Source organism: Myxocyprinus asiaticus, chromosome 8, assembly GCF_019703515.2.
Source record: "Myxocyprinus asiaticus isolate MX2 ecotype Aquarium Trade chromosome 8, UBuf_Myxa_2, whole genome shotgun sequence".
In the NCBI taxonomy this organism is placed as follows: domain Eukaryota; kingdom Metazoa; phylum Chordata; class Actinopteri; order Cypriniformes; family Catostomidae; genus Myxocyprinus; species Myxocyprinus asiaticus.
In genome coordinates, this window is record NC_059351.1 from 47,980,769 (window position 1) to 47,994,515 (window position 13,747).

Sequence of the window (13,747 nt, forward strand, 5' to 3'; positions counted from 1 at the left end):
AAAGCAAAGGTTTAATCTCTAAAAAGAGGAGCCTTGTTTTTGTTTGGATTAAGAAACGATGCAGAATAGATAGAACAGATACTATTTTTATCTCTTCTTCTTGTAGCATGTTTAAGTGTGAACACACTACTTGCACTATACACTACAAAATGGCATAGAATAATACAGAAGTATGTGATTTAGGATGCAGCATCTGAGAATAGTACAATGCTAATTCTTATTTTTAAATGCTAATGCTCCTCACTGATAAAATGAATTAATAGGGCTGTGGTGTAACAGTTAGCATAAGTGCTATGACAGTCCCTTCAAAAATCAAGAGTTCTGGCAAACTTGCTGCAAATTTGACGTAAATATGTCGGCAAACTCTTCATTGTTGCCAAAGGTTACTGTATAAGCTCATTTGCAGCAATTTGCAGAAAATTTGCGGCAGAACTTTCGATTTTTCATGAGGAATGTTGACACAATCGCTATCAAAAACAAAGTAGCAAAAGTAACAAAAACAAGTGTTTTAATGAATTAATGTGTTTTAATTATGAAGCCAGTCTACATATATTTTTTTGGTTTATGAAAGTTGTTTGCTAAACACCCTAAACAATATAATTATAATGGAAGTTCCTAGCATACTCACTTATTCCCTGGGAGTGATTTCTAGCTAATGCCGGTACAACAGTTGATTAAATGCCATAATAAAGACTTCACACACATTTTTTTCATTACTCCAGAATGCTTAGTGAATAATCCGAGAAGCATTAGCAATCCAATTAGCCATTCTAGACAAATGTTCTGAAAGGTTGGTCAGCGCCGGGGTGGTCAGCAATTGATTTGTGAGAGGAACTTGGAAACAGCAGTCCACTTAAACACCTTTCCTTGTAATGTATGATCAGGCACAAGCCAGTAACATACATGCAACTAAACTGAACAAGCATGCTGACAGTGAAACTGCCCTTGCAGCCACCCATTCACTGTCTTTCAACAATAAGCATATGTGCCAGATGAAGTCATGGCCTTTGGCGTTCACCAGTAAACCAGCTGCATGGATGTCACTGCAGGTCTCAAGCATTGCTTTCACAGTGCGTTTCAGAACAGAGCATATGACCGTTACAAAAATGGTTGGTTATTCTGACTCAATTAAGTCTACATGTGTTGAAGTGGCCTCTGGCAAGCATGGCTGAACCCAGCCCAAAAAAAAAAAAAACTCAAATATGAGCTTGCATGTCTCCTAACCAGAGCTTAGCATATGGTTCTGCCTTTGGTTTGATTACAAACAGACACAACTGGCTCCAGCTTTGTATTAAATGCTGTCCGTGACATTCCACATCAATCTCTGGCTCTATCGTCTCCTGGAAGCGTTGGGAGAACACTGAGAGGACTGATGGATGCTCTGATTCACCAAGGACCTGGGTAATTGTTTGGCCTCCTTCTGTATTTGGGCAGGGGGAAATTGTACCCTTTGCCACCCACAAGTACTCAATAAGGCCTATCCAGTTAAATTGCCAAAGTGAGACATCTGGACAAAGAGCCCTTTTTGGAGATGAGGGATAACACTGGATGTGGATGGGACGAGGAGATTGGAGACCCCCTCCTGGGAGTAGGAGTGGCAGTGTCGTCGCTCTGAGCCATTGAAAGGTGAACAATACAACAGGATATCATATTGTCCCGTCTGACAAATGGATTCACTGTAGTGACTGGGGCAAGAGCTATTACTCTCAACCGGGACATGGCTATAAAATGTTACTAAAAAGAATAGTTAATCCAAACATGAAAATTCTGGATTTATTTGCTCACCCTCATTTGAACCTTAATGAATTTATTTCTTATGTGGAACACATAATAGGAATTTTAGAAGAATATCTAGAATATATTTCATTTTTGGGTGAACTTTTTCTTTGAACAAAACCCTTGATGACCTGAAAGAGTTGTTCAATGAACCAAGCAACGGCTGGCCGATGTTTTTATTGGAATATTGCTGACAGATCTCTCACCCTCACACAATTATTTGTAAGATCCTATTGTACATAAACAGTCCTAACTGTTGCATCTCCAGGGCTGTTGATCAAAGGTTGGTAACACTGGCAAATGCAAGAGGAAAAAACACAAAGGATACTAACTTCTGGGGACCTCAAACATTTTGCAAATAAACATTGCCAGTGTTTGTTTGTAGACAAACACTTAACCCCAAATGTGTTATAGATAAAAACTGGAACCCTCAGCTATCCTAAAATGTAACTGAGCTCTATCACATAAGATATGTTGTGTTCTGTCAGTAACTTTAAGCACCAAGAATATGAAAGACGGTAATGCACAAAACATGCACAGTACATGGAAAACTATAAATATTACATATTTTGGGGACAAATATATACATTTATCTGCATAAAAAGACTGCTTGAATTGTGTTTATACTACTTTGTTTCCTTATTTCAGTAAAATGTCATACAAAATCTTTACTCTGATAAATCAGGCCTCATAGGCCAAGTTTATTCACCAGAAGGCTGTTTATTCTGAGGTCTGCCATACATCCATCTGTTTTCATTTATATAGTCATATTTAGTATATTTTATAATAATTCCATATTTCAACTAAAAAGGAACATTTATATGCAGTACTGTTTATACACATAAATACAGGCTTAAGTGCATGATATATAAAGCTCTGTAGAGTTCCTGTTGCTGAACTGGTCAAGCATGGCACTGACAACAGAAGGCCATGGGTTCAATCACCAGAAAACCCAGAAATGTACAGGTTGAATGTATTGTGAGTCGCTCTGGTTGAAAGAAAGTCTGCTGACTGCATAAATGTAATGTTGTAATTTAAAGTTTTTTAAAAAACTGAGGGACAACTGAGTAAATTTGTATTTAATTTTTTATTTTTTTTACATTGTTTGCGGTAATCAACATCATGCCACAGATGCTGTTGATAGCCATTAAGTTGAAAATAACCCGTAATATTCCTCTAAGAAAAATACTTAAGGAATAAGTCCTCGCTTGAGCTCATTTCTATGTTTTTCCCTTGAATAAAACATGATTATGATTACAGTATTGAAAATGTATTATGGTTGTATGTTAGATTTTGGCATTTTAAAATACATGGAGTTCAAAGCAGATCCTTTGAGATTTAAGATCAAATCATTTTTCATTTAAGATTTTAGACAAAACAGTTCCCTGATGTCTATCCTCAGACCCGTGTAACAACTTATGACGAGTAAAATAACATGACTTATTTATCATCTGTAGATAAAAAAATAAACATAGTGTACTCGTTTGGACCAAAGTCAGCTGTTCCTCCTATATGATATAAAGAAACAAAGTGAGAGTATTGTGGAGCCACACTGAATAAATAAAGAAATATAAAATAAATAATGAACAATGTCAAGTTATTTTTATTTGTATAGCGCTTTTCACGACAGATATTGTTTCGAAGCAGCTTTACTGGAAAGTTTCCTATAACAGAAAAAAAACGGTGATGTCTTAGAGTCATCATTGTGCGGTTTGATAAAAACATGATTGTAGATTGTGCCTAAATAAGTAAATAATATTTGTATTTATACCCCTAGTGAGCAAGCCAAATGTGACTTTGGCAAGGGACAAAAACAAAATCTCCATAAGATGTTGGTTAATGGGGAAAATAATAACCTTGGGAGAAACAAGGCTCACTTTGGGGGCCAGTACCCTTCTGGCTAAGCAGCATGAATATAATGCCAATATTAGTTATTTAAGTGTTGTACAAGTCATGGTTTAAATTATTAAACTTAGTAAATGTTAGGGGCCAATGTTTAAACAAAATGATTTTGTATGAACTGAATGATTAATGAGTAAAAGTCTTTGAAGTCCATCTTGAATTAACTGCAGAAGTACACATAGATACATTGTTCTTTGTTATGTGGCTGATGAAGGCTTTAGTTGGCAATTCATTGTCTATGTATTCCATTTTAAGAGAGTGTAGTCTATCCTTTGACCAAGACGAAACAAGTAACAGTCAGTGAGGGTATCACAGTTCGGCTGGTCGCTTGTATCAGTTAGTTTTGGTGAAGTCCACCTTAAGTCCAAGGTTTAGGCAGTGGCCAGTGAAGTATCCCATTTCCTGAAGTTGGCATCAGTTCATCCTCTGTGGTGTCCATAGTAGACTGAGGTGCTGTCTAGCTGGCACAGGCTGCAGTTAGTCAGTGACACATCAGTTGGAGTTGGACATCAGGCAGGAACAAAGTTGGATCTGGCAGGCTCTGGAAACCTCGGGATGTATATGTATATGTATATGTATATGTATATGTATATCCCGGGGTTTGAGACAGGGAAAGAAATACTGTAGAATAATATTAGCGTAGATGCCATTCACTTTAAAGCAGGGTTATAGAATACGAGAAGTGTATCTGGTTCCGGCAGACCTGACTATTGCAGCCTAACTACGGGTTGAGGGATAAATTAGGTGTATACCTGGCTGAAGAGATGAGTCTTCAGTCTAGTATTAATCTGAGAGAGTGTGTCTGAGTCCCGAACACTGCTTGGAAGACTAATTCATAGTTTAGGAGCCAAGAAGAAAAAGGATCTCCCACCTTTGTGGATTTTGATTTTCTAGGTGTTATTAACTGGCCGTAATTTTTAGAACATTGTCAACGCGACGGATTATAGTGTGGTAGAAGGTCCCTTAAGTACTTTGGATTTAGACCATTCAAAGGTAAAAAGTAATTTACAGAATTTCTAAATTAATGCAACCCTGAGTTTGGGGAGTGAAGTGATCTGCTGACCAACCCTGTAGCAGCTAGTTCAATGTAAATAAACAGATATCTGTGATGCACACAGCATTCTTCTGCTGTTTACAACGTTATCTGTCTGATTCAATCAGTTGTGTTTGGACATGTGTCTAAACAAAGATGCACATTTGATCTCTTTGCTTTTACAAAACATAAATTGAAATAATATTGCTAAAATTTTCTTGCTTGTTGAGATTCTTTGGAAACCACGTTTGTAAGCTGCTGAAAACAGTGAGAAAGGTAGTACAGTGAAAACTGCACTGTACAATACTGCCAGAATTTTACAAGATTTAACAGTAATTCCTTACAATAAAATACTGCATTCAGAATTTTACTGTGAAATCAATGCAGTCTAGGTCATTTTCTCTCATAGCCTAACAAAAATAACCATATTGTGCTGCATTGTGGAAAAATAATCTAAATAACTGTGTTTCACAATCATTAGTGCTTAGTTATTTTAAATAAATTTCTCCCAGTCAGTGTTACTTAGAGAAAAATGCTAAACTTAGTGATTTACCCTTAAGTCTTAACTTGCAGTCTACATGGCAGTACTGTATGTAGCAGTACACAAGCAACTGTATATCATTAAAATATCACAACAAATACAGTCCATTTGATCTGAAATATCCATTCTCTTTGTGAAACTTTTCAGATTTCCCAGCCGGTGGTGGTTTGAATACAGCAAACCTGATGCACTGTAGTTAATCTAATGAGGACAGATCATCTTAAAACATCTGATCCTCCAGTTGAAACATTTTTGTCTGCTGATTAATAAAATACACACATGGGTTATGAAAGGTGCATAACTTCTTGGAATCTCTAACAGGCATTAATGTTGCCGTCTGATGGGTTCAGCACAGTAATGGTGAGGACTCATTGTTTTACCAGGAAGAGCTCCAGGAATAAAGACTGGCAAATTACAGCCAGTGTGTTTGGATAAAATCTAAAACAATTATGAGCAATTTCTTGGCCTCAATGCATTTGGTAGTTCGGCCTGATTGAAATTATTTCAAATTCGCTAGAAAAATGGAAAAATGTCAAGACTAGAAATAGCAAAGAGTAATGGAATCTTTGAGCCCGTGCTGAAACTCTGATCTGGTGTGATAGGTCTTGATAGGGTTTGATGGGGTATATTTGGGTCTTATGTGGTGTCTTGGTGGTATGATGAGGTCTAATGGGGTATTATGTGGTCTCTAGAGAGTCTAATGAGGTCTATTGGGATCTAATGTGGTCTTCATGGGTTCCTACATGGTCTCTTTGCAGTCTGATGAGGACTTTTGGGGTCTGAGGAGTTCTAATGTGGTCTCTATGAGGTCTGGTGAGGTCTACTGGGGTATACTGTGGTCTCTAGGGTGTCTGATGGTGTCTAATGCGGTCTGATGTGGTCACTATGGGTAAGGTCTTTTGGGGACTGATGTGGTCTTATGGTGTCTTAAAGGGCTCTGATAAAGTCTAATGTGGTCTGATGCTGTCTCTAGGCAGTCTGTTGAGGTCTACTGGGGCTTTTGTGGTCAGTAGGAAGTCTGGTGTGGTCTAATGAGGCCTAATGGGGTCTGATGTGGTCTTTAGGGGATCTGATAGGGTCTATTGGGGTATTATGTGGTCTCTAGAGAGTCTAATGAGGTCTATTGGGATCTGATGTGGTCTTTATGGATTCCTACGTGGTCTCTGTGCAGTCTGATGAGATCTTTTGGGGTCTGAGGAGTTCTAATTTCATCTTTATGAGGTCTGGTGAGGTCTGTTGGGGTTTACTGTGGTATCTGGTGTGTAATGCAGTCTGATGAGGTCACTATGGGTAAGGTCTTTTGGGGTCTGATGTGGTCTTTATGGGCTGTTATGTGGTCTGATATGTGGAAAACAAGAGGCGGTGGAACATGCTTTAACATCAACGAAAGTTGTTGTACAGATGTAACAGCGTTGAAGAAGATGTGCTGTCCTAATTTAGAGGCACTCTTCAACAACTGTAAGCCTTTCTACTCGCTGCAGGAGTTTTCCTTGTTTATTCTGGTAAGTGTTTATATCCCACCACAAGCATGCGTGAACGCAGAGTTGCAACAGCTGACTGATCACATCACAGACACGGAGCAACAACACCCGGACTCACTTATTATTATTCTGGGAGATTTTAATAAAGCTAACCTCAACCGTGAACTGCCAAAATACAAACAACACATTACATGCCCCACCAGAAAAATAAATATATTGGACCACAGGACTCTCTGATCACTCTCTGGTTCATCTTCTCCTGACCTACAAGCAGAAACTAAAATCAGCTAAGCCTGTAGTAAGGACTGTAAAGATATGGACCAATGAAGCAGAGCTGGAACTACAAGCCTGCTTTGACTGCACTGATTGGAGTGTTTTTGAGGCTACGGCCACAGACCTGGATGAGCTCACAGATAATGTGACATCATATATAAATTTCTGTGAGGATATGTGCATCCCTACTAGGACATTTTTATCATTCAATAACGATAAACCATGGTTTACAGGAAAACTCAGACAGCTTTGTCATGCCAAAGAGGATGCTTACAGAAGTGGGGATAAAACATTGTACAACCAGGCCAGGAACACACTTACTAAGGAAATCATATTGGCTAAAAGAAGCTACTCTGAAAATCTGAAAAAACTGTTTTCTGTGTAGAAAGGCCTAAAAAGCATCACCAAGTACAATACACCTTCCCCTCACTCTGTAGAGAGTCAACTAATGGCTGCTGGACCCCCTTCAGTTTGCTTACTGAGCAAACAGGTCTGTGGATGATGCTGTCAATGTGGGACTGCATTATATACTTCAACGCCTCAGAAGACCTGGGACTTATGCAAGGATACTATTTGTGGACTTCAGTTCAGCCTTCAATACCATCATGACTGATCTTCTCTCAACCAAACTGACCCAGCTCTCCATGCCCACCCCAATCTGTTGATGGATCACCAGCTTTCTGACAGATAGGCAGCAGCTAGTGAGACTGGGGAAACTCATATCCGGGACCCTCACTATTAGTACTGGTGCTCCTCAGGGATGCGCTCTCTCTCCACTGCTCTTCTCCCTGTACACGAATGACTGCACTGCAAAAGACCCCACTGTCAAGTTCCTGAAGTTTGCAGATGACACCATGGTCATCGGCCTCATCCACGAAGTTGATCAGCTGGCTGTCTGGTGTGGTCACAACAATATTGAGCTGAATACACTCAAAACAGTGGAGATGATGACTTCAGGAGAAATCCCCATACCCCCCCCCCCCCATAGGAAACTACAACGGACATTCAGGATTGTTGAGAGGATTATTGGTACCCCCCTGCCCACCCTCCAAGACTTGTACATCTCTAGAGTGAGGAAACATTCAGGTAGAATTACTCTGGACCCCACTCACCCTGCCCACTCCCTCTTTGAACTTTTGCCCTCTGGCCGGCGCTACAGAGCACTGAGTGCCAGGACATCCAAGCACAAGAACAGTTTTTACCCTCAGGCCATTTTCCTCATGAACAATTAAACTGCCTCAGGACTCCCCCATAGTGCAGTAATGTAAATACATATCTCATGTACATATGTAAATTCACATATTTAATTCAATAACTGTAAATACCCCTAACTTGCACATACATTACCACTTGCACATGTACATATGCCATTCTGTTATATGTCCTATTATTTGTATGTCTATTTATACTCTTACCTTTTTTATATTCTGTGTCTCACTGTAATGTTCTGTGTGCACTTGTTTCTCCTATCACCAAAAATATTCCTTGCATATGTGAGAATACTTGGCAATAAAGCTCATTTTGATTCTGATTCTGATGAGGGAGTCTGTTGTGGTCTAATGGGGCCAGATGTGATCTTTAGGGGGTATTTCGATTCTAATAGGGTCTGAAGAGGTCTATATGGGTCTGATGTGGTCTCCAGGGGTCTGATGGGGTCTAATGCGGTCTGATGTGATCTGTAAGGTGAGGTGTATTGGGGTCTATTGTGGTCTTTAGGGTTCTGATGTGGTCTCTAGGGGGTCTGATTAGGTTTACTGGGATCTAATGTGGTCTTGTGTGGGTCTGATGCTGTCTGATGAGGTCTACTGTAGTCTGTTGTGGTCATTAGGAAGTCTGAGGGGGTCTAATGAGGTCTAATGGGGTATTATGTAGTCTTCAGGGGGTCCAATGAGGTCTACTGCAGTCTGATGTGGTCTCCAGGGGTCTGATGGGGTCTAACTGGGTCTAATGTGATCTCTAAGGTGAGGTGTATTGGGGTCTGTTGTGGTCTTTAGGGTTCTGATATGGTCTCTAGGGGGTCTGATGAGGTTTACTGGGGTCTGATGTGGTCTTTAAGGGATCTGATGGGGTCTAATGGGGTATTATGTGGTCTTCAGGGGGTCCAATGAGGTCTACTGCAGTCTGATGTGGTCTCTAGGGGTTCTGATGAGGTCTAAAGGGGTCTGACCTGGTCTCTAAGAGGTCTTACCCAAAAGGGTCAAAAATTCACAAATTGTTTTTACAAGTCCATAGGCACAGATGACTCACAGCAAAAATGAATTGTCCCAGTACTAGCTGGTGTCTCATCTGCCACTCTGGTGTTTGTGTGGCCTTGACGTTCAGTATTCCACACATGATGTCCAGGAAAGTGTGCCACATGCTATCTCAGGCAAAACACCCGGGCCCTCCATCAATCATCTGCGCATTAAAGCCTGTTGGCACACACACAGTCACACGGAGGGCCAACACTAACAACTGTGTTGGATTACGATGACATATTTGTCTCAGCGGAGGGACCAACTTTGGGCCACAGACATCACTTTGAACTAATTAGCAGATTACGGGTGCTGCTCAAAGCTTGTGTGTGGCTGACTGTTCCCTAACTTCTCCTTCTCTCTGTTCAGCTTCGTTCTGTCATAAAAAAAAGCTTTAGTCAGCATTATATTTCACCTCGAATTTGAGGTTCAATGCCCATCAAGGGACTTTTCAAAGAGTTTCTCCCTTGACAGTCTTTTTATAAATCTGAATGGATTGATAGCTTAATGAAAAGAACAATGCTTACTTTGCTCCCAAAAGCCCACCCAATGCTTTAGACACAAGTCATTATTAAGAATCAAAAACACCTGTGAAACATTAAATAAATGTCTGGTTAGTCAGAGGAGAAGCATGACTTGGTTGACCATGAGCTGAAAGGCTAGTATTTTATAATTATTAGAGGTTGTGCCTCTAGACTTTCCAAAAAGTTGTGAAAATGATTTATTATGGGCCGCAACACCAGACACTAAAGGTCTTTTAAAGGTCTGTAAATGTAAACCATTTCTAAATTATTTTTATTATCCTTAGATTTCCATGACCAATTGTTTTTTATGACAATATGTGACCTTTTTAAAATAGTATAGTTCGCACCAACTCCACATGACTTTCTTCTGCGAATCAAAAGGAAAACTTTTAGAGAATGTTGCGATCATCGATTTCCATACAAAATCAGTTGATAGTTACTCACTTTAAAGTTTAAAAAAATCACTCAAACATGTCATAAAGTGGTCCATGTGACTCGTGCATAATATTCCAAATCTTCAGGAGACATATGACCACTCTGTATGATGAATAATTTTGATAAATCAATATTGTGACACATCAAGAACATCAAACCTTATTTTGTCACCATATTTGATTTGAGTTCTGTATATAAGAGTTGATCAATAATTTGATCTGATTTCAGAGTAAATAACAACTTAATTTTCATCACAAAAAGTATGCCTTCCGAAGACTTGTAATATGACACATGGGTCACTTGGACTACATTTTTGTGTTCCACAGAAGAAAGTCATGTAGGTTTGGAAAATCATGAGAGTAAATAATGATAAATAATTGTCTTTTTAGGGTGAACTATTGCTTCAATGGCTCTGTCATTAAAAGAGAAGGCTAAATAGTTTTTTTTATTTGCTTCACTCTCACGTCCAAAGGTGTTAATATGGAAAGAATGTGGAAAATGTCTTGCACTCTGAAGTCTGCGAATTCAACAGATCCAATAAAAGCAATCAAATATTAATCTGAAAAACAGAAACAAAACAATACATTTGTAAAGCTGATGCTGGCAACTCTGTTAGAGATCTAGAGACTGATAGTTCTTTTCATTTTCTTTAAAAAAAAAATACATGTAGACCTTTTTTCCTAATAGAAGTTTAAAAATACATTATTCCTCAAAAAGTCTCAGTGAAATACATTTCTCTTTGTTTGGATTGTACAGGGGTACATATTTTCTGAGTTAAAAGAATAATTCAGCCAATAATTATTATTTACTCACCCCAGTGTCACTCCAAACCTGTATGACTTTCTTTTTTCTGTGGAACACAAGAGAAAAAATTAGAAAAGTCTTCACACATCTTTTTTGCCATGTAATGAATGTGAATAGTGAATCTGGACTATTTTTAGGGGGTGAATAAATGATGTCAGAATACAATTATGACCATGTGGCATGAAGGACGTAGTCATGTGTCTGTCTGCGGGAGAGAGACAGGTGTTAAAGTAATTACAGCCCAGGTGACCAGCACTACCGCTTTCCCTCTCCCGCAGACAGGCATATGACCATGCCACAGACCAAAATCCTTTTTTCAAAAAAAAAAATAAAAATAAAAGTAAGGTTACAGTGAGACACAATGGAACAGAATAGGGCAGCTTAAAATTTTATAAAATCACACATTCATAATTCGCCTGTTAAAACTCATGTATTATTTGAGCTGTAAAGTTGTTTCAATTGACATTTTTACAGTCGTTTTAGGGTTTAGGGTTGACATCGTCATGGCAACAAAGTTGTTAAATTGGCTATAACTTTACACAGAAAAGCCTATTAAGTGATTTTATCACTAAAATTATGTTAACATGCATATTGTTTATATTATGTGGTTATACTTTTGAAAAAGTGAGTATTTAACTTTAAAAAATTCACCCCATTCACTTCCATTGTAAGAGCCTCACTTTTAAAGAAAAGGAGGGGCAAGTCAAAATACTTTTTTGTGGTAATCAATATTATGCCACAAATGCTGCCGATTGACCTTAACTTGTATTGAACCCGGAATATACCTTTAAGGCCCCTGGAAATAATTTAGAACAAAATCTGGCCAAAAAGGTGTTTTTTAGTTTGTTTCTGTGGTTCATAACAGCTCACCAGAGTGAATTTTCAGGAAAACTTCTTACCTGCAGCTAAACACCTTCTTACTGCCATTGGTCCATGTCATCGGTAGGTGTGACCTGGAGTTCCAGCTACATTGAGGCCGAAAACTAATTCCCATCCAGTCAGTTAAGATCAGTCAACATGAACACACCTGCGTGCATGTTATTAGCGAACTGGTGCAAATGTACCTATATCTTTACGATCGTTTGCGTAGAGACATTTTCCAAGAACATGTCATGCATTTTGTTGTTCAGTTAGACTTCAAATTGAATCAGATCTACTCAAACACTCTTAAGTGCCCATACACTCTGTTGTTTGAAATGCTGCTTCACTCATGTGCCGTCTGCAGCCAAAAGCCATTCACACATCTGCCCAAAGTAAGATATGCCTCTTATTATCATTCTTTTGTTTGTATTTGACCAATTAACACTCTTTTACGCACCCATATTTGCAGTAGTAGCAATGTCATCATAAGTTACAGTAACAAAGTGTAATTGGTACATATTATGGCTGCGTCTAGCATGTTCACGCCATGAATGCAGAATGTATACAAGACAAATTACACATTATCTACTGCATATATTGTACTCTAAAATATTACAGGGTAGTTAAAACAGCTTCTTTCACTGATCTTGATCTATTTATAGAATGAGGCATGAAGTCATTGATAACACATTGCAATGTCATATTTGTTGATGTTTTACATGTAGTCTTGAGTGTCCTCATATTTAAATGTATCTCTTAACGCCTCCCCCTGAAGTGTGACCGGTGTCTGAATGTTTGCAAAAAGTACGTTTTTGCTCAGCTGTTTCAAACTTCTTTTTGCTCTGAGGCTGAGCAAAGAACGGAGAAGCACTTTGCCATGAGTGTGGTGGGGGCCTTTATGCTGCTGCTTTAGATACACAATAATATATAAACAATTTTGCTATTCATGTGGTAATGCTATGAACAGATTAGGTAGAAATGGCCCCTTAAGGTTACAGTGGTGTTGTGCCGAAATCTAACTCCCTAACCTGATTCTTACTTCCCGCTACCTGAGTGGTTCTCATCCCTAAAGCCCACCCCTAACTCTAACCATAGTAGGAAGTCATTGGTCCCTATCCCAAAAGCCCACCCCTACACCTACCCCTAAACATAAGGATACTAGGGAGTAGGAAATCAGCACGACAACGCCACATTTTCACTTTTCACCACACATATACAAACTTAATCTGAATTACATTTTTATACACACAGTAGCATGATTCATGCCTTGAACAAAAGTTTTGTTTATGCGTTGACTTTTGTTCCATCTATGAGTGATCTGGTAAAGTTTCACTGATGAAGTGTAAAAACAAAAACAATTGCTGAATCTTTCATTTAATTCGTTTTTCTTTGTTCCCAAGAGAACAACATATTATCATAAGTGGATGACATTTCGCTGTTTTCTGTGGTTATAGAGAATTATATGGGCCACTCCAGCTTTGTTAGTGGTTTGTCATGTTAACAGACTTAGATACTTCATATTCTTGACTCCACTGTATACTCAAAACCTGTCTGCCAGAAATACAAGCATCCAGACTCCACTAAGTTTTACTGGTGTGTTATGACTGTTAACCCAACCATGAAATGACCATTGTGGAGAAGAAAGGGAAAACAAAGTTTTCTTATTTTCAACACAAGAGCCCTACACTGTATTAGCTAATAAATGTCATTACAGATAAAGTGACATAAGTAAAGTGCAGACCACCGATTTTATAAATATACTGAGAAGCTAATTTAGGTTTAATACAGGAAATGTGCCAGATTTTCATTTGTGCAGATTGTGGCAACAAATACTACAGTACAAATTAACAGGATAATGGAGTCACATTACTTGAATAGATTAA